A 20,987-nucleotide genomic window follows, 5' to 3' on the forward strand; every position below is an offset into this window, starting at 1 on the left:
CACCCCAGTTGCAGTGTCGAGCGCAAGAGGTCTAGTTTTACTCTAATCCCGAGTCTAGGGGTAGAGTTCTGTGACTCCTTGCTTGCGCTCTTTGTGCGGTACCGCGGCCCTGTGACGTAACAGCGTTCGCTTTCTTCATACTGGGTGAAGTTAACCCGTGTGTGAATCCATATTGTACCGCCATATAGTCCATCATTACTTAGCAGCAGGTTCCATCTCTGCACGGTGGACCCCAGGCTGCGAACGCACCTAACTCTATCTTTCTAACTATTTTGTGCGTTCCGCTAGCCCTAACATTACACTAGCGCCAGGGTCTTGCTAGCGATGATGGACAAACAGCAATCCTTGCGGTCCATCCAGCAGCTGGAGGGTAGGTTGGAGGCTCTCGAGCGCACAACCTCAGCTGTGGATGTAACCGTAGTTGCTGTTCAGGCTGTTAGCATGGCTGCAGCAACCTTGTCCCCTGCCACCCCTGTTCCGACTCTATCTCACCTCCCGCTGCCAGAAAAATTTTCTGGTGATGGTAAATCTTGTAGAGGTTTCGTGAGCTTCTTTCCGCATGTTTCCCCACAGAGCGGGCTAAGGTGGGATTTATTGTGTTTCTCCTGTCGGCCAGGGCTTGGAGTGGGCTACGCCGCTGTGGGAGCATGGCGATCATGTGGTGCAGAGTGCTCTGTTGTTCCTGAGCACTCTGAAACAGGTATTTTTAGGACCTCGTGTCACCCATGATACGGCGCTCCAACTGTTGGCATTGACTCAGGGCTCGTCCTTGGTCAGCCATATTGTATAGGTTTTGGCTGGCTCCCACCTTCGCCAAACCTTTGGAATCTCCAGTCCAGGCCCCTGAGTCACATGAGGCTATGGTAGTGTCACGAGCGGGATCTAAGTCCCGGACCGCTTGTGTACTCCAGGTTTGCCATGTTAGCCATGTTAGCCAGCAGTCAGGACATCTTGCCACCAGATGTCCCCAGTGGTCGAGGAAACGTCAGCGTCTAGTGGTAGTAGGTGGAGGTACTCTAGACACAGCGACATTTGCCTCCAAATTACTCTAGGCTCATTTACCCACTCGGTAGAGCTCTGCGTGGATTCTGGGGCAGAGGGCAATTTTATGTCTTCTGCCTTTGCCCATCGTCACGCAATTCCCCTGGTAATGTTAGCTCAACCAGTAACCGTACGAGTGGTAAATGAGTCGACACTGCCCTCACAGATAACACACCAGACCATTCCTTTTTCTCTGTCCATGTCGCCATCTCATTAGGAAATTATATCTCTGCTCGTCATTCCTGAGGGAATTGATGAGGTCCTGTTAGGGATACCTTGGCTACGGTACCACTCTCCTCATATTGAGTGGTCCACAGGCAGAATTTTGGGATGGGGTGAATCTTGTAGGGGTAAATGTTATGATCCTCAGTGGCTTAGGATCACAAATCTAACAAGTTAAGTAGCAGATAATAGGATGAGCTCTGGGGATGTGGTAACTGGACTGATCGCAAACCTGATCCTAACCGCACACACTATAGGCAGCCGTGGAACGTTTCCTGAAATCCTAGACGTCTCTTCACGGCCTGAGAAACTGACTACCCCTAAAGAGAAAGTAAAGACCTCACTTGCCTCAGAGAAATAACCCCAGAGATATAGAAGCCCCCCACAAATAACAACGGTGAGTTAAGAGGAAAAGACAAACGCAGAGATGAAACAGGTTGAGCAAATGAGGCCCGCTAACGCTAGATAGCAGAAAATAGCAAGGGATCTGTGCGGTCAGTAAAAAACCCTATGCAAAAATATCCACGCAGAGAATGCGAGAACCCCCACACCAACTAACGATGTGGGGGGAGCAACTCAGCACCCCAGAGCACCAGCAAGCAAGGAAATCACATATTAGCAAGCTGGACAAAACTCATCATATACTAGGAAACATCTTGAACACAGATGAGCAAAAATAAGCAAACAAAACTTAGCTTCTCTTGAGAGACTGATAACGGATGTAGACAGGAGCAATCAGAATAGCACTGAATACAACGACAACAGGCAAGGAATGAAGGACCAGGTGGATTAAATAGGAAACCTGACTAGCAGATGACGAGACATCTGATCCCAGCCAGAACCTGCAAAATAACAAAAAGAGCCACCAGGGGGAGCCCAAAGAGAGAACTCACACAGTACCACTCACGACCACAGGAGGGAGCCCGGAAACAGAGTTCACAACAGGTAAATGTCAGAGAGAATGTGTTCAGGATGCTACTACTGAGGTACCTGCAGATCTATCCTCTCTCCCCAAGCAATATTGGCCCTATGCGGACGCGTTCTCAAAAGGAGCTGCGGAGACCCTTCCGCCTCACCGCCCCTATGACTGTCCTATTGACCTCTTGCCTGGTGCTGAGCCTCCCCGGGGTCGAGTCTATCCGGTATCTCTCCCAGAGACGGAGGCAATGTCACAGTACATTCAGGAAAATCTGGCAAGAGGATTCATTAGGAAGTCAGTGTCACCTGCAGGGGCTGGGTTCTTCGTGCAGAAGAACAGGGAACTACGTCCATGCATAGATTAAGGGGGTCTTAATGCCATCACCGTTTAGAATAAGCATACTCTGCCCCTGATATCTGAGCTCTGTGATAGGCTTCGGGGAGCAAGGGTATTTACTAAATTAGATCTGCGGGGTGATTACAACCTGATTCGCATCCGTGAGGGGGACTAATGGAAGATGGCTTTTAACACCAGGGATGGGCACTATGAATATCTGGTGATGCCCTTCAGGCACTGTAATGCCCCAGCCGTTTTCCAAAACTTTGTGAACGACATCTTCCAGGATATGCTCTCCACCTCGGTCATAGTCTATCTGGATGATATTCTCATCTACTCTCCAGATACAGACTCCCACCGGAGAGATGTTTGCAGAGTCTTCGATCTCTTACGGGCAAATTCCCTCTACGCAAAGTTGGAGAAATGTGTGTTTGAGCAGGAGTCCTTACCTTTCCTGGGCTATATCATCTCCGCCCAGGGATTGGCTATGGATCCTGCCAAACTACAGGCTGTGATGGACTGGCAGGAACCCCATTCTCTTAAAGCGGTGCAGCGCTTTATGGGGTTCATTAATTACTATCGCCAGTTCATTCCACACTTCTCAACTTTGGAAGCTCCCTTGGTTGCCCTCACCAAGAAGGGAGCAAATCCCAAATTGTGGTCTGAGGAGGTCTTCAAGGCCTTTCACTCCATTAAGTCACACTTCGCTAGCGCTCCCATCCTATATCGCCCCGATGTGGATAAGCCATTTATAATGGAGGTGGATGCCTCATCCATTGGTGCTGGAGCAGTCCTTTTCCAAAAGGATGCTCAAGGTTAGAAGCATCCTTGCTTCTTCTTTTCTAAGACCTTCTCACTAGCAAAGAGGAATTATTCCATCGGGGAGAGGGAGTTGCTAGCCATGAAGTTGGCCTTCTCAGAGTGGAGACATCTCTTGGAGGGGTCTCGTTTTCCCTTCCAAGTCTTCATAGACCACAAGAATTTGGTGTACTTGCAGACAGCCCAGCGGTTAAATTCTCGCCAGGCCAGATGGTCCTTGTTCTTTTCCCAGTTTCATTTCACCCTCCATTTTCTTTCCGGGGAGAAGAACATTCGTGCTGATGCTCTGTCTCGCTCCATTGTATCATCTGAGGAGGAGGAAGAGGAACCTCGGTTTATTGTCCCCAGCGAGAGCCTGAGAACTGTGGCCCCGGTTTTGCTAGAGTCTGTGCCTCCGGGCAAGACTTTTTTACCATCCAGCCGGCACCTGGAGGTTCTCTCTTGGGCTCACTTGTCCAGGGTGGGTGGACATTTTGGGTCCCAAAGGACATCTAAGCTACTGGCAAGGACATACTGGTGGCTAGTGACGTCGCAGACTATGTTCAGGCTTGTGTCTCTTGAGACAAGAACAAGTCTCCTCGGCAACGGCCAGCTGGGTTGCTTTACCCCCTTGCCGGTGGCGGACAGGCCCTGGGAGATGGTCAGGATGAATTTTGTTGTGGGCTTACCCAAGTCTCATAGCTGTACCATTATCTGGGTGATGACCGACCATTTTTCCAAAATGGTGCACTTGGTGCCGCTTCCACGGCTACCTTCTGCACGGGCTCTGGCAGCGTTCTTCATCAAGCATAACTTTCGCCTACATGGTATGCCGGACAAAATTGTCAGTGACCGGGGTCCCCAGTTTGCGTCTTGATTCTGGAGAGAGCTTTGTCGTCTACTCAGCATTGATTTGAATCTCTTCTCGGCATATCATCCCGAGACGAATGGGTTGGTTCAGAGGGCCAACCAGACCCTGGTCACATATTTACTACATTTTGTTTCTGCCAGGCAGGATGACTGTGAATCCTTGCTACCGAGGGCAGAGTTTGCGCTTAACAATGCCGTAGCCGACTCCATCGGTCAGACTCCATTCCTCCTGAATTACGGCCAGCATCCGCGTGTCCCTGTGCCCATGCCCGTGTCTTCTGCTGACTCCAGGGTGGCAGACTGGGCTGTGGAGGCACGGGACATTTGGGACCGCACTCAGTATGCCATTTGTGCCTCCAAGGAAAAAATGAGGACCTCCGCCGATGCACACTGGTGCCCCGCTCCAACCTTTGCTCCTGGCTACTTAGTGTGGCTCTCCGCCCGTAACATCAGGCAGCGAGTTGAGTCCACTAAGTTTGCGGCTCGCTACTTGGGTCCCTTCAAGGTCCACGAACAGGTTAACGCTGTGGTCTACCGTCTGGCCCTTCCTCCACGCCTAGGTATCATAGACACCTTTCATGTGTCCCTCTTGAAGCCCGTATACATGTCCCGGTTTTCCGAGTCTTCTGCCGTGACATCGGGTTCGTCTACGGACGATTAAGAGGTGAACACTATTTTGGGGTGCAAGGTGGTACGTGGCAAAAAATTCTATTTGGTGGATTGGAAGGGTTATGGCCCAGAGGACAGGTCCTAGGAGCCTGCTGAGTGAATTCGAGCTCCACAGCTCATTGCTGCCTTCGAGCGTAGCGAGGTCTAAGGAGGGGGGCCCTAGGAGGGGGGGGTAATGTTAGGTGTCGAGTTCCCGCCTCTGAACAGGGGGAATATCGAACCATCTCCGCTGTGGTCTCCCATTCTTCTCCAGCCACAGAGGAGTTTGCTCAGTGGAGACGTCGGTCCCAGCGTCTAGCTCAGGCTGATACTGGACGACTGGTTACTACTACCCTTCCAGGCTCTGTCCTTGTAGCCAGCAATGTTCAGCAGCGAGCAGGTCTTTCTGGGACTAAGTCCTTCTTTTCCCTTACTGAGCATGCCCACGTGATGACCTCCCATTGGAGGTCAGGGGTCACATGCTCAGGTTTTGTTGCAGCTCCTATTGGACCATCTGGAAGGTCTTGTAGCACTGACACTATAAAAGGTTTGCATGGCCACTCGGCCATGCGCTTGTGTACACTTGTAAATGTGTGTGTGTTGACGTGTGAAAGGCACTCATTAATTATCCCCTCGCTTGCGTATGACTGCTCATGTAAGGTGAATGATTGCTGTCTAGCGCCCGACTTGCTATCAGCAAGTGACACAAAACAGAGTCAAATTGCTGTGACCGCCAGTGCGGCGCCGTGCGCTTTCACAGCGCTTCCCTTGCCCAAGCCTGGGTGGTTAGTGGCGTCCGCCAGAGCGGCACCACACGCACTCCTGTGCATTTAAATTGTTATTTCAGTTACACTAATCCCGAGTCTAGGGGTAGAGTTCTGTGACTCCTTGCTTGCGCTCTTTGTGCGGTACCGCGGCCCTGTGACGTAACAGGGTTCACTTTCTTCATACTGGGTGAAGTTAACCCGTGTGTGAATCCATATTGTACCGCCATATAGTCCATCATTAGTTAGCAGCAGGTTCCATCTCTGCACGGTGGACCCCGGACTGTGAACGCACCTTACTCTATCTTTCTGATTATTTGGAGCGTTCCACTAGCCCTAACACCGGATCAGAGAAGGAGTGCACTGTTCCCGGAGATACTGCAATAACGGGTCAATGCGTGGAGTGGACAGAGCAAGCTCTTTTTCCATCTCCCTGTTCTAAAAATCCATTTAATATATGGTCCCCAAATAAAGGACGTATCAGATATTAAACTGATAATAAAATTTTGTTGCAACCGTATCTGTTCTTAACGTTTTAACCTTTTACAAAGAAACCATTACTTTTTTAGAAAAGAACCATACAGTTACAGAAAAAGACTTTACATAATATTACAAATAAAACCATCAGAAAATGAAAACATTCCACATGTAGAAACTCCACATTGTATTAGCTTCTTTTAGACCAAAGTCTTTTTTTGTCTTTTAGGTAGTAAACATACATTTCTGACAAAACAAGTTTTACACAATTTGTAGCATCAACAGTTTCACGTTTAAACAATAAGATGTTTCTTATTTTCCATAAGGTGCATTTGATACAATTGATTATTTTTCAACATACAATTTGTTGTTTAGCTGAAGGGCAAGTAAAAGTCCATAAAATACATATAAATAGTTAAAATCTTTGAGTCCATAAATCCATTTTAATAAAAGTCCTATTTTCCTCCATACCTCCTGTGCAAATGGACAGTTCCAAAAAATATGCAAAACATTCTCATCCATAGCACAGGAGGATCTTGGGCATATGGATTGTCTCACCAGGCCTCTCTATGCTGAAAGTCTCTTGTGGGGACTATGGCCCAAGCCAAGTCTTTGTGGCTGTTTGAAAGGTATTTTCCATACACGTTCCTCCATACCTTTTTGGACCTGGCATGAGAAAAGTTGAGAACTTGAATCATACCTTCTTTCTTTTTAATGAAGGCAGACAAGACTTTCTGGTCCTTTAGGATAGCAGGGTCCTCCTCTAGATAGTAGACCCTCATTACTTTCTCGATACAAGCATAGTGTTTTGGCGGACGTAACAGTACAGGTGTATTCAATGGACAACTAAACCATTTTTTAAATAACATTCCGACAGCATATTTTAAAAAACAACTAAAAGCGCCATTTTTTTGCATCATGTTAAAACAGAAACAGAAAACTTAAACATAAAAATACATAAAAAGGTTAGGAACCCCTTTTCCCCCATTAAGACAATCTCTGTACATAAAATCACATTTCAGCTTTTCCATCTTAGACCCCCATAAAAATTTAAAATATGCACGGATAAGGCTGGGTTCACATTGCGTTAATGGCAATGTGCTGACGGCATCCGTTACATAGCGGCACTAACGCTATGTAACAGATGCGTTAGCGCACCCATTAGCTGCCATTATGTAGCGCATCGCTAACGCATGTCATAATCGGCATGCGTTAGCGATGTGCTGTCATTCTGTGACGGACCCTCAGATGCGGTCTGCAGCATTTTCGGGTCCGTCACCGCTAGCACAGATGAAGCATCTGCGCTAGCGCAATCGCATAACGCGATCTTTTTCGGCACTTGTGTTAACGCAGTCCGTTTAATGCATGCGTTGAACGGACTGCACTAACGCAATGTGAACCTAGCCTAAGACGTTTGATATACAGATCAGAGGGTGGGAAAACCATTGCAATGTGCAGCATAATGGGTAACAGAATAATTTTTATAATTAATACCTTCCCTTCCATGGTCAAGCTCCTTAACATCCAGAGTGAGATCTTTTTCTCCATCTTTACTATCACATTATTCCAGTTGGTATCATTCTTAAGATCCATATTAAAAACAACCCCTAATACTTTAATGCGGTCTTGTTTAAAAGATACAGTATGTCTGGGGTGGGAGCGTAGTCCCACTCCCCCATGTGCAGACATTCACTTTTTTACATATAGTTCAAACCCAGATGCCTGACAGAAGAAGGTGGTGTGTAGCAGAGCTCTTCTAAGGGAGGCAGGGGATTCACATAACATCGTAACATCATCCATATAACTTAATATTTTAACCTGCCTGCCCCCCCCTCCTGGAACCGGAACCCCCTTACCACTTTGTCATTAAGAATTGCTCACAAAAGGGGCTCCATTGCACATATGAACAGGAGGAGGGACAGCAGGCAGCCTTGTTTCACTCCCGACTTTAACTCCACGGCATCTGTTAAAAAACCATTAATTAAAATTTGGCTAAAACAAGACTTATACAGTAATTTAACACGGCTTAATAAAAATTCAGGGATATTCATTGCCTTTAAAACCGAAAATTAATATTCATGTGACACTCTGTCAAAAGCTTTCTCAAAGTCTAATGACAGTATCCCAAGTTTTTGTTCTCTTACCTTGGAGTACCAGATAGCATCCCTGAGAGTATTAAGGGACTCCACCATGCTCCTACCAGGCACTCTACAAACTTGGTCTGGGTGTATCAGTTTATCACAGACCTTAATCGAGATGCTATTATTTTCGCCAACACTTTATAATCGACATTAAGTAAGGTGATAGGCCTCCAGTTTTTAATATTACTGCGCTCCCCTTTTTTAAACAGCAACGTGACCCTCCCCTTTCCCCATGCGGGGGGGCAACACATCAAACTTAAAAGCTTTGGTAAATAAAACCAGTATATCCTCCTTTAACATGTTCCAAAATTTTGTGAAAAACTCGATTGGTAGCCCACCAGGTGCTTTTGCTGTAGAAAACCTTTTAAAAACAGTAAAAAGCTCTTCCATATTAACATCACGGGATAAAACTTCCTGGTCTAAAAGGTCAAGCTTAAAATTAAGAACATTAAGACAACTGGATAAAAAGGCAGCATCAATCTGTTTTTCACTAAAAAGATCCTGATAAAAATTAAAAGCAACACCCAACATTCCACTTATAGTTGTTTCACCATTTAAGTCTGACATTAGATCTTTTCTGTCATTAACCTTCTTAAAGCAGAACCTGGAGCACTTTTCATCTTGCTCCAGCGCCTGGACACGGGATTGGAATATTATTTCCTTCCCCTTTTGTTCCAGGCATCTCTGAATCTCAGCTTTAAGCTCAGTTACATACACCTCCACATCTATCCCCAATTTCTTTAACTTGAGGAGAGCATGTAATCTGGTATTCAAATTTGCATAATACCGCCTCCTTTCCCTGGCTTTTTGTCTACCAGGTTTGATAAAGAAATGCTTAATTTTTTCCTTTGTGCCCTCCCACCAGAACAGCACAGACTCATGGGGGTTTCTATTTTTTTGCCAGTGCTGATAGGTACGCACAAAGCTTTGACAAAGTTGAGGGTAATCTAGAAGAGTGGTATTAAGCCTCCACTCACCTGTTTTTGCTCTGGCTTCACCAATTATTTCTAAATCTATGGATAACAACTTGTGATCTGAGAAAATATTGGTAAAAAGCTTAAAATCTGCCAGTTTAAAACCCTCTGATAAAAAGATATAATCAATCCTGGAGTTCACTCCCCGCCCGGACCATGTATCACCCTGGCCTCCCGAGCTGAGATCCCTCCAGGCATCTTTTAATTTAAAATCAATTAGAAATTTTTTAAGCTGGTAAGCAGTCTTATCACTCTTCCTGTTGGGGTCACCTCCCCGCCGGCGCTCTCCTGTAATAACACAATTGAATTCACCACCTACCAGCAGAGGAGATGACCCCACGCAGAACAAGGGCAGGATTTCCAACAGTTCAGATCTTTCTTGTTTAGAAGGAGAAGCATACACATTTAAAATACGGAATACATAACCATTGAAATTCACATAAACTAAAATTGATCTATCGGGCATTATTTCGGTCACTGATATGATAGTGATGTTATGACCCTTACACAATAGCCCCACTCCTGCTGAGCGGTTGTCATTAGCACCTGACCAAATGGACTGACCGTAATGCCAGTCCCTTTTGAGGCTGCTATATTCCACGCTATTCTGTATGCCACATTCCTGCAAAAGACAAAAGTCAAATGATAGAGAACCAATATAATCAAATGAAGCAGCCCTTCTACTTGGACTCTTTAGGGATCTCACATTAAGTGAGAGTATGCAAAGCGGAACCATTTTTTAAAGTCAAGGTGGTAAATTATCATTCTCACTGTTACAGTCTTGAATAAGGTTGGAATCCCTCACCACCTCCTCCGGGGACATGAATTCCCCTATATTGGCCGTTGGGGGGACAGAAGCATGGCGTGCCTCCCCACTGTCAGAATCTTCTCCAGAGCTCGTGTAGGATTTTCTTCTCACGTTGAGGCATCCGCTCTTGACCTTTTTCCCCTTTGGTTCCTGGTCCTTGGTGCTGTCATCATGGCTGCAAGCAGCATCCCTCGAACCCTCTGGACCTCTGGAACCCTTGGCAGATGGACCCTGTAGGTGGACCACTGGATCCTGGACTACTGTTGATGGCCCCTCCTCCTGGCTCTGCGAGGCCGTCCGCTTCCTTAACTCTGACATATCCCTCACCTCAGAGATACTCTGGACAGGAATCTCCTGGAACTTTGCCGGACTCGCCTGCTCCATCTCATCCTGCGAAACCCTGTGAATAAATTTGGGGGCTTGGACGATGGGCCCTTTTACAGGCACACTTTTGGGCCCACCATCCATGCCTTTTGCCTCGCCCTCATTTTTAACACTCAACGGAGTGCGTATTGTGCCATCTATTCTTTTGGGGCCCGTACCGGGTTTCCCTTGGGTTAACATTGGGGGCTCCAGCCCATCCCCAAGGCTTGGCCTACAGTGAGCATTACCAGGACTTGCGGGTGGTATTGCAAGGGGATTTTGTCCTGGACCATCCGGAGATGAGCTCTGCCCACTGTTTTTGCTCACCCTTGCTGAGGTCCCTGTCGGGGGTACAGGCAACCTCAATCCAGATGCTCCATCTGGGACAGCCTGGGAAACAGGGGTCTTAAAAGCAACCTTCTCTGAAGATGGGGGCCGCTGAGACCTCACCTGTCGAACTGCATCTGCCCAACTTTTAGGTGTGGCCCGGTTGGGACACCCCCTAAAGACATGACCTTTTCCTCTACACAAATTGCAGGTCCGTTCTGCCTCACAGTCCTTGGTTTTATGACCCAGTTGATTACAGTTCTTACATCGGGGTCAGGTCTCCTTGCAATCAGCCTGGACATGGCCAAAAACACCACATTTCAAAGGCATGGTAGCGTAGAAAAGGTACCCTCTACCTTTCCCGATAAGGAACCTGGAAGGATGGTGCGCCTCACCACCATAGCCCTCTTCATCCTTTTTAAATTGCACCATAAATTTCCTCTTCCAGTTTCAATAACCAACCCTGTTAAAGGCTGGTCTGGTATAGGTGAGAACAGTGAAATACTTCTTAAGGAAAGTCTCTATGTCTTCCAAAGAAACAAAAGGGTTATAACAGTGTACCGTTATCTGGACCTCTGCTCCAGTGTAGGGAAGGCAAAACTTCAGACTGTCCAGGCTCTCATCGTTGGCATGTAGTCGGGCATAGTGTTGAACTGTCTTGCAAAAAGAGGCATTAGAAAAGGTCAAAATATACATACCCTTTTGTTCTTGATCCAGGAAGCAAAAGATCTCGTCAGGCTTCACACAGAGGACTCCCAGAAGGACAGTGTTGGTGATGTACAGCAGATTCTTCAGTTCCCGATGTTTTTCGTCCACTTTGATACGAATGGTATTTCTCATCCGGGTCTTCTCCGATGCGTAGTTGATTTCGGCTGGCATCTTGTCTTATCTCTCTAGCAATTCAGACACTGACATCTGCCTCTTTAATCACTGCTCATTGCTCCGGACTAAGCCCTTCCCCTAATAGCAGTAGGTGGGTGAAGCCTCCCCGAAGAGAGACAATCCCACCAAGCCAAGGGAAGGGGTACCAAAGCACCCACCGGCCAGACCTCCTGGAATAAACCACTTGGTCTTAGCCAAAGGGCCGAGAAGCGATAACCAGAAATGGTTTGGCACTTCTGCCGCACCAAGGCCCAAAACTGACATCCATTGTGGAGACAGAGCAAAAGATTGCCACGGGGAAGACATTTCTAGAAACTCTGGATGCATTCTCAATGACAGTTCTGCTGTGTGTGTGTTCAAGCTGTGAGTGACGCGTTTTGAATCTGCATAACTCCACTTATTTTAACACACCCCCATCCCCCTTTTGTTCCAAAGTGTTCGACTGAGTGCGAGAAAGAGGGGGGGCGAGAGGGAAATTCAAAAAACAGACAGGCAAGCAGTTGTCTTCCCAGCTCTCCTGAAGCTGGGCGTAGACCCCCCCCTCCCGCCATGTGGCCTGCTGCTGCTCTAGCAGCAGACTGAGGAGGACTGCCAGCACACTGCCTTCTATAGGCCAAGAGCCCATTGTGACACATGAAGGTTCCGGAGACAATGGACAAAGGCCCATTGTGGCAGTAGGTGAGGGTTCCGGGCACTGATTCTATGTAAGGCAAGCAGCACACCTGGTTGGTAAAAAGCATTAGAATACTCACACAGGTGTAGATGGACAAGACAAGCATAATCAAGATCAGCACAGGCACCATTTTTCCTTTTTTAAAATACATATAATACACCACATTTAAATGTCGGTGGTCCACAAGAGGGAGACAATGTTTAACAGAAGAAATCATGCTGTCACCAATGTGGTATGTGTGGCAGAACTACTCATGGAATATTTAAATTAAAACACCCCCAAGTACTGATAGCACGGGGCCTAATTTTGTAGATGGTGCACTATATTTGCAACACTGTAACAAAGGCCTAATACAGACCTATATCTTAACACACCTGTTGCAACCAGTAGAGATCATTGATTGATTACATATTGAATGCAATACAATGCTTGACATACATAGGTGAAAGCAAGGTGCACACAAAATGCTGCAAATGGTCAAGCTAAATCGAGCAAAATGCTGCATTTGGCATCTGAAATGTGCTTCTTTGACCCTGAAAAGAATTCACATCATGGGTTAAAACACAACTTGCGCAGATTTCAATTCAATCTGTTTTTGAAAACCAGATCAGAGAAGCAGTGCACTGTTCCCGGAGATATTGCAATAACGGGTCAATGCGCGGAGTGAATAGAGCAAGCTCTTTTTCCATCTCCCTGTTCTAAAAATCCATTTAACCCCTTTACGTGGTTTGCACGTTAATGACCAGGCCAATTTTTACAATTCTGACCACTGTCCCTTTATGAGGTTATAACTCTGGAACGCTTTAACGAATCCCAGTGATTCTGACATTGTTTTCTAGTGACATATTGTACTTCATGATAGTGGTAAAATTTCTTTGATATTACCTGCCTTTATTTGTGAAAAAAAATGGAAATTTGGTAAAAATTTTGAAAATTTCGCAATTTTCCAACTTTGAATTTTTATACAATTAAATCACAGAGATATGTCACACAAAATACTTAATAAGTAACATTTCCCACATGTCTACTTTACATCAGCACAATTTTGGAACCCACATTTTTTTTTGTTAGGGAGTTATAAGGGTTAAAAGTTGACCAGCAATTTCTCATTTTTACAACACCATTTGTTTTTTTAGGGACCACATCTCATTTGAAGTCATTTTGAGGGGTCTATATGATAGAAAATACCCAAGTGTGACACCATTCTAAAAACTGCACACCTCAAGGTGCTCAAAACCACATTCAAGAAGTTTATTAACCCTTCAGGTGTTTCACAGGAATTTTTGGATTGTTTAAATAAAAATGAACATTTAACTTTTTTTTCACAAAAAATGTACTTCAGCTCCAATTTGTTTTATTTTACCAAGGGTAACAGGAGAAAATGGACCTCAAAAGTTGTTGTCCAATTTGTCCTGAGTACGCTAATACCCCATATATGGGGGGAACCACCGTTTGAGCGCATGGCAGAGCTCGGAAAGGAAGGAGCGCCATTTGGAATGCAGACTTAGGTGGATTGGTCTGCAGGCGTCACGTTGCATTTGCAGAGCCCCTGATGTAACTAAACAGTAGAAACCCCCCACAAGTGACCCCATATTGGAAACTAGACCCCCAAAGGAATTTATCTAGATGTGTTGTGAGAACTTTGAACCCCCAAGTGTTTCACTACAGTTTATAATGCAGAGCCGTGAAGATAAAAAAATACATTTTTTTTCCCACAAAAATTATTTTTTAGCCCCCAGTTTTGTATTTTCCCAAGGGTAAGAGGAGAAATTGGACCCCAAAAGTTGTTGTTCAATGTGTGCTGAGTACGCTGATACCCCATATGTTGGGGTAAACCCCTGTTTGGGGGCACGGGAGAGCTTGGAAGGGAAGGAGCACTGTTTTACTTTTTCACCGCAGAATTGGCTGGAATTGAGATCGGACGCCATGTCGCATTTGGAGAGCCCCTGATGTGCCTAAACAGTGGCAACGCCCCAATTATAACTGAAACCCTAATCCAAACACACCCCTAACCCTAATCCCAACGGTAATGCTAACCACACCCCTAACCCTGACACACCCCTAACCCTAATCCCAACCCTATTCCCAACCGTAAATCTAATCCAAACCCTAACCCTAACTTTAGCCCCAACCCTAACCCTAACTTTAGCCCCAACCCTAACTGTAGCCCTAACCATAGCCCCAACCCTAACCCTAGCCCTAACCCTAGCAATCACCCTAACCCTAGCCATAACCCTAACCCTAGCCCTAACCCTAATGGGAAAATGGAAATAAATACATTTTTTAAATTTTTAAATTTTTCCCTAACTAAGGAGGTGATGAAGGGGGGTTTGATTTACTATTTATAGCAGGTTTTCTAGCGGATTTTTATGATTGGCAGCCGTCACACACTAAAAGATGCTTTTCATTGCAAAAAATATTTTTTGCATTACCACATTTTGAGAGCTATAATTTTTCCATATTTTGGTCCACAGAGTCATGTGAGGTTTTGTTTTTTGCAGGACAAGTTGATGTTTTTATTGGTAACAATATATATATATATATTTTTTTTAGGAATTTTGTTTTTTATTTTTTTTACACATCTGAATATTTTTTTTTTACACTATAACATTGCCCCGGGCGGGGGGCATCATGTTGTACTGTAAGATCGCTGATCTGACACTTGGCTGTGCACTGTGTCAGATCCGCGATCTGACGTGCACTCCTGGAGGCTTCCCGGCGCCTGATCTGAGCAGGCGTTGGTAAGCCACCTCCCTGCAGGACCCGGATGCAGCCCTGCAGCCATTTTGGATCCAGGGCCTGCAGGGAGAAGGTAGGAGACCCTCGGAGCAACGCGATCACATAACGTTGCTCCGGGGGTCTCGTGGAAACCCGCACGATGCATCCCTATACGACAAGAAAACTGTGATCATGTTTGACCGCAGTGTGCCGGGGGTTAATGTGCCGAGGGCGGTCTGGATGTCAGCTGCGATAGTCAGCTGACATCCGGCTGCGATCGGCCGCGCTCCCCCCGTGAGTGCGGCCGATCGCTATGACGTACTATCCCGTCGGTGTTCATACGGGCCCACCTCACCTCGACGGGGTAGTACGTCAAATGTCAGAAAGGGGTTAATATATGATCCCCAAGTAGGGGACGTATCAGATATTAAACTTATAAGAACAGATGTTTTTTTGTTTTTTTTTTAAACCATTCAGGTTGTTTTATAATCAAACAGTATGAAAGTCTTCAAAAAAAACCATCATTGTTGTTGCTTAACTATAACTCATCATCATGGTTATTCTTTAATCTATTTATTTCTTCAGAATATTTCCAGAAACAGAAATCAAGTGTACAACAAAAATAATGCACTCATTAGGGTCCTGGAGCTACTGGTACTTCACCAGATAATGCCATTTTAAGACCTTCCAGATGCCTTCAGTGTCCAATCCTTCACCACCTCTACTCTTGTACTCTTCTACCACTTGTATATCACATATATCCTAGATAGTATTAACCTTATGCAATAATTTACAGGAATCATTTTTCTTTTGAATAATCCCAAATTTCTCACATTCCATAAGCTTTCCATTACACACACCATTATCAACCATAAAATTCTTTCCTTCATCTTACCACATGCCCCCATTCCAAACATTGCTACCCTCCAGTTATTGTAACTCACACCTGCTAGTTCTTTACAAAGACCACCCACACCTTTCCACACACTATACGCATAATCACAGTCCCACATCACATGTCTCACAGTTTCACTCGCACCGCATCCATCTCTCGGACATACATTCGTTCTAATCAAATCCCTTCTTTTTTGCACCTCTCTTACAGGCAGTATATCATGCATGGCCATCCATACCACATCCTTCTGTTTATTCGACATTCCACATGTATCCAACTTTTTCCATGTATCCGTTACCTCATTGAACCTCAGATCCTTGATGTTACATTCATTCTCATTCGCTCTCATTTTTTTTCCTTACTACTTTTGGTTTTTTAAACTCATTCTTAGACACAGCCATGAAATCATTCTTCCTAATAAACCTTTCAATTATCTCATACCACACAGGACACTTAAAGGCGACAGGCACGCTTCCATCACTTTTCACCCAACACAACCCATACAACATCCATCCAGCCATATATAGCACCATATATGCACCTTTGTTTCTTTTTTCCATTAAGACTACCACTGATTTAATATAATTGAGGTTCAAGAAAATTTCAATGTCTGGAAAATTCAGACCCCCATTCTCACATGTTTTATATAGATATTCTCTTTTTTATTTCTCCATTTTACTACCCCAAAAGAATGTAAATATTAATTTTTGTACTCTTTTTATTTTTTTGTATGGGGATGGAAAAACTCCAGCCACATACAGTAAAATGGGCAGTATTACTGCCTTAATTATGAGTACCTTCCCATTCAATGTCAGGTCACGCATACACCAAAAATGCAACTTATTCTCTATTCGTAAACCACATTCATCCCAGCTTTCTGTCCCCCTTAAATCATCATTAAACCATACACCCAGCATTTTAATTGGTCCTTCCATACATGTCACACCATCCATCCTAATTCTACTATCGCCAAAACATTTAAAACAACATTTATCCCAATTTACTCAAAAAGCAGACGCACCACAGAAAAAATCCAGTAATAACTTCACTCTACTCATTGACGCAATACTCTCACTCACAATCACCACATCATCCATATATCCCAGTACCTTGGCATTAATTCCTTTACTTCCAGGTATTAACATTCCTCATGGTTTTTTCTCTCCTAATCATACATAACAATGGTTCAATCACACTGATAAACAATACAGGGGACATAGGGCACCTCTGTCTGACTCCCGACCTGATTAGGAATTTCACTCAACCAACCATTCACTAAAATTTCACTCGACACCTCCTCATACAGACATCTCACACCATCTAACAATTTTTTTGGGAAACCCGTTTTTCCAACACTTCGAGCATAAACACATGCAACACTCTTATCAAAAGCTTTCTCAAAATCCAAAGCCAACAACATAGACTTCTGCTTCCTATCTTTGCAGTCACCCAGTACATCTCTCAACAACATCAGGTTATCATTTATACATCTCCCAGGCACAGCACATACTTGGTCATCTTCCACAACCTTACCAATTACTTCACGCATACGATTCGCTAGTATTTTACTATAGACTTTATAGTCTGAATTTAGCAGTGTAATTGGCCTCCAATTCCCCAATTTTTTCCTTTCCCTTTTTTTATAGATGAGCACAACCACACCTTCCTTCATTGATTCACACAGTTCTCCATTCTCCCACATATACAGGTCCTTCTCAAAAAATTAGCATATAGTGTTAAATTTCATTATTTACCATAATGTAATGATTACAATTAAACTTTCATATATTATAGATTCATTATCCACCAACTGAAATTTGTCAGGTCTTTTATTGTTTTAATACTGATGATTTTGGCCTACAACTCCTGATAACCCAAAAAACCTGTCTCAATAAATTAGCATATCAAGAAAAGGTTCTCTAAACGACCTATTACCCTAATCTTCTGAATCAACTAATTAACTCTAAACACATGCAAAAGATACCTGAGGCTTTTAAAAACTCCCTGCCTGGTTCATTACTCAAAACCCCCATCATGTGTAAGACTAGCGACCTGACAGATGTCAAGAAGGCCATCATTGACACCCTCAAGCAAGAGGGTAAGACCCAGAAAGAAATTTCTCAACAAATAGGCTGTTCCCAGAGTGCTGTATCAAGGCACCTCAATGGTAAGTCTGTTGGAAGGAAACAATGTGGCAGAAAACGCTGTACAACGAGAAGAGGTGACCGGACCCTGAGGAAGATTGTGGAGAAGGACCGATTCCAGACCTTGGGGAACCTGAGGAAGCAGTGGACTGAGTCTGGTGTGGAAACATCCAGAGCCACCGTGCACAGGCGTGTGCAGGAAATGGGCTACAGGTGCCGCATTCCCCAGGTAAAGCCACTTTTGAACCATAAACAGCGGCAGAAGCGCCTGACCTGGGCTACAGAGAAGCAGCACTGGACTGTTGCTAAGTGGTCCCAAGTACTTTTTTCTGATGAAAGCAAATTTTGCATGTCATTCGGAAATCAAGGTGCCAGAGTCTGGAGGAAGACTGGGGAGAAGGAAATGCCAAAATGCCTGAAGTCCAGTGTCAAGTACCCAGTCAGTGATGGTGTGGGGTGCCATATCAGCTGCTGGTGTTGGTCCACTGTGTTTCATCAAGGGCAGGGTCAATGCAGCTAGCTATCAGGAGATTTTGGAGCACTTCATGCTTCCTGGCACCTGCTCACAGTGCCAAAACCACTGGTAAATGGTTTACTGACCATGGTATTACTGTGCTCAATTGGCCTGCCAACTCTCCTGACCTGAACCCCATAGAGAATCTGTGGGATATTGTGAAGAGAAAGTTGAGAGACGCAAGACCCAACACTCTGGATGAGCTTAAGGCCGCTATTGAAGCATCCTGGGCCTCCATAACATCTCAGCAGTGTCACAGGCTGATTGCCTCCATGCCACGCCGCATTGAAGCAGTCATTTCTGCCAAAGGATTCCCGACCAAGTATTGAGTGCATAACTGAACATTATTATTTGATGGTTTTTTTGTTTGTTATTAAAAAACACTTTTATTTGATTGGACGGTTGAAATATGCTAATTTATTGAGACAGGTTTTTTGGGTTATCAGGAGTTGTAGGCCAAAATCATCAGTATTAAAACAATAAAAGACCTGACAAATTTCAGTTGGTGGATAATGAATCTATAATATATGAAAGTTTAATTGTAATCATTACATTATGGTAAATAATGAAATTTAACACTATATGCTAATTTTTTGAGAAGGACCTGTACTTACATACTTCTGTCAGATCCGCACCCATGCACTCCCACGCTTTCACATACAATTCTATTGGTAATCCATCTTTCCCTGGTGTTTTATTTTTCTGAGCACTAAACACCACCTTTTTGACCTCATCCAGAATCACATCATCACACAGGTCCTCACATTCATCATTATCTAATTTTTTCTCCATGCTGTTTAACATCTCAGTCATCAATCCAGAATCAATCCATTTTTTTCTATACAGTCTACCAAAGAAACCCTTCACCTCCTTCACCACACCCTCCCCATCATTCTCATCCAATAACTCATCCATGTCGGGTTTTTTTCCCATTCATTTTTTTGAAGAAATATCTGGTACATTTCTCATTTTTTTCCAGATGTTCTATTTTTGTCCTGTACATTATTTTTTTTCCCTTTCTCTCAATCAGACATTTTAGCTCATTTTTTGCTTGCACTAATAGGTCATTCACATCAATCCCAGACATACTGCATTTTTTTAGCCATTCAATCCACATATTTAAATCTTTGAATTTATTTCTATACATGGCAGCTTTTTTATAGCCCCATTTTCTGAAGAATTTTTTTTAATTTCCTGCTTTACCCAATCCCACCATTCCAACACGCATGCAAACCTATTTTACAGTATCCCCATCTTTCATACTTCTTCTTGAAATCACTCATCACTTTTTCATCCTCCAACAGCCTCACATTTAGCTTCCATACACCCCTGCCATGCACAAACCTCCCCTTCTCTTGGAGCAGACCCCTCAAGTACTTGTGATCTGAAAAGGGGACAGAACCTTGTTCAAAATGAAAACACTCCAGATTTATGGAAAAAAATATCCTGTCAATTCTTGACTCAATCCCCCCTCTGTCTGCCTTATACGTAGGTGGTGGAGTGTCTGACTTTACCATAGCGGCATCTAAAAAAGAAAAATCGGAAATTAAATGATAATTTTTTTCCGGTTACATCACAGTTCTCATCTGTGACAAAATTAAAGTCACCAACAAAAATTGTAGGAATCTTTCCTGGTAGAAACAAAGTAAGTTTCTCTAACAGAACAAGCCACTCTTCCTTACCGGTAGGACTATATACATTCACCACTCTAACCCGCAGCCCCCTATACCTAATAACAGCTATAACACACCGCCCCACCTCCACCACTGTGTAACTGTCCATACAGTACTGCTTGTTTCCCAGCAGGATCCCCACACCATCATTTTTATTTACATGTGACCCAGACCATATGTGCTGTCCATGAGGCCAGTCCTGGTCATTCGGAACTTCCGATAATCCGCACTCCTGCAGGCAGTAAATGTCCGCTCCCAGATTTCTCAGATACTTCAGCACAGTAGCCCTGCGTCCTTTAGATTTTATCTGTCTCACATTCAGGGATACGACATTAAGTGCAGCTTTGGCAGCCATGTCAGCACTTTTTGGTAAAAGTTATTACAGACTCTCCACTTCTGTGTCAGCCTTGTCTTTCTGGAGGCAGGCAGGCGGACAGGTAACAGCTGAGAGAAGGAACCCCCTCTAAAAAAGCCATGTCAGGGGAGAAGCTGATGGCAGGGTACTCCCTGTCACTGATAGGACTTGCACTGCTCTCCTCTGCATAATGGTATGACAGGCGGGGCTTCTTCACAGCTTGGCCAGTGTCCTCATCTGCGGACCTCCCTGCTGCTGTGAAGTCCCCCTGCTCCTTCACTTCACACTCACTGTCACTGCCATCCTCCTCCTCCTCTGTCTGCACTGTGTCCCAGGAGACCTGAGGTGTTCTGTTCACCTCCATGTCTCCCTCCCCGCAGGCAGAGAGATGTCCTGGGAGCTGGGAGCTGAGCTCCGTTTCTAGCTCCGCCCCCGTGACACCTCC

At 44.7% G+C, this 20,987-nt stretch overlaps 2 pseudogenes; both read right to left on the reverse strand.

Moving 5' to 3' along the window:
- Positions 1-5,951: 5,951 nt before the first annotated feature.
- LOC143770772 (U2 spliceosomal RNA) lies at positions 5,952-6,152 on the reverse strand (annotated as a pseudogene).
- A 6,704-nt stretch (positions 6,153-12,856) lies between these two features.
- LOC143770790 (U2 spliceosomal RNA) lies at positions 12,857-12,973 on the reverse strand (annotated as a pseudogene).
- Between the last annotated feature and the right edge of the window lie 8,014 nt (positions 12,974-20,987).

This window comes from Ranitomeya variabilis, chromosome 4 (genome assembly GCF_051348905.1).
Source record: "Ranitomeya variabilis isolate aRanVar5 chromosome 4, aRanVar5.hap1, whole genome shotgun sequence".
Taxonomy (NCBI): Eukaryota; Metazoa; Chordata; class Amphibia; order Anura; family Dendrobatidae; genus Ranitomeya; species Ranitomeya variabilis.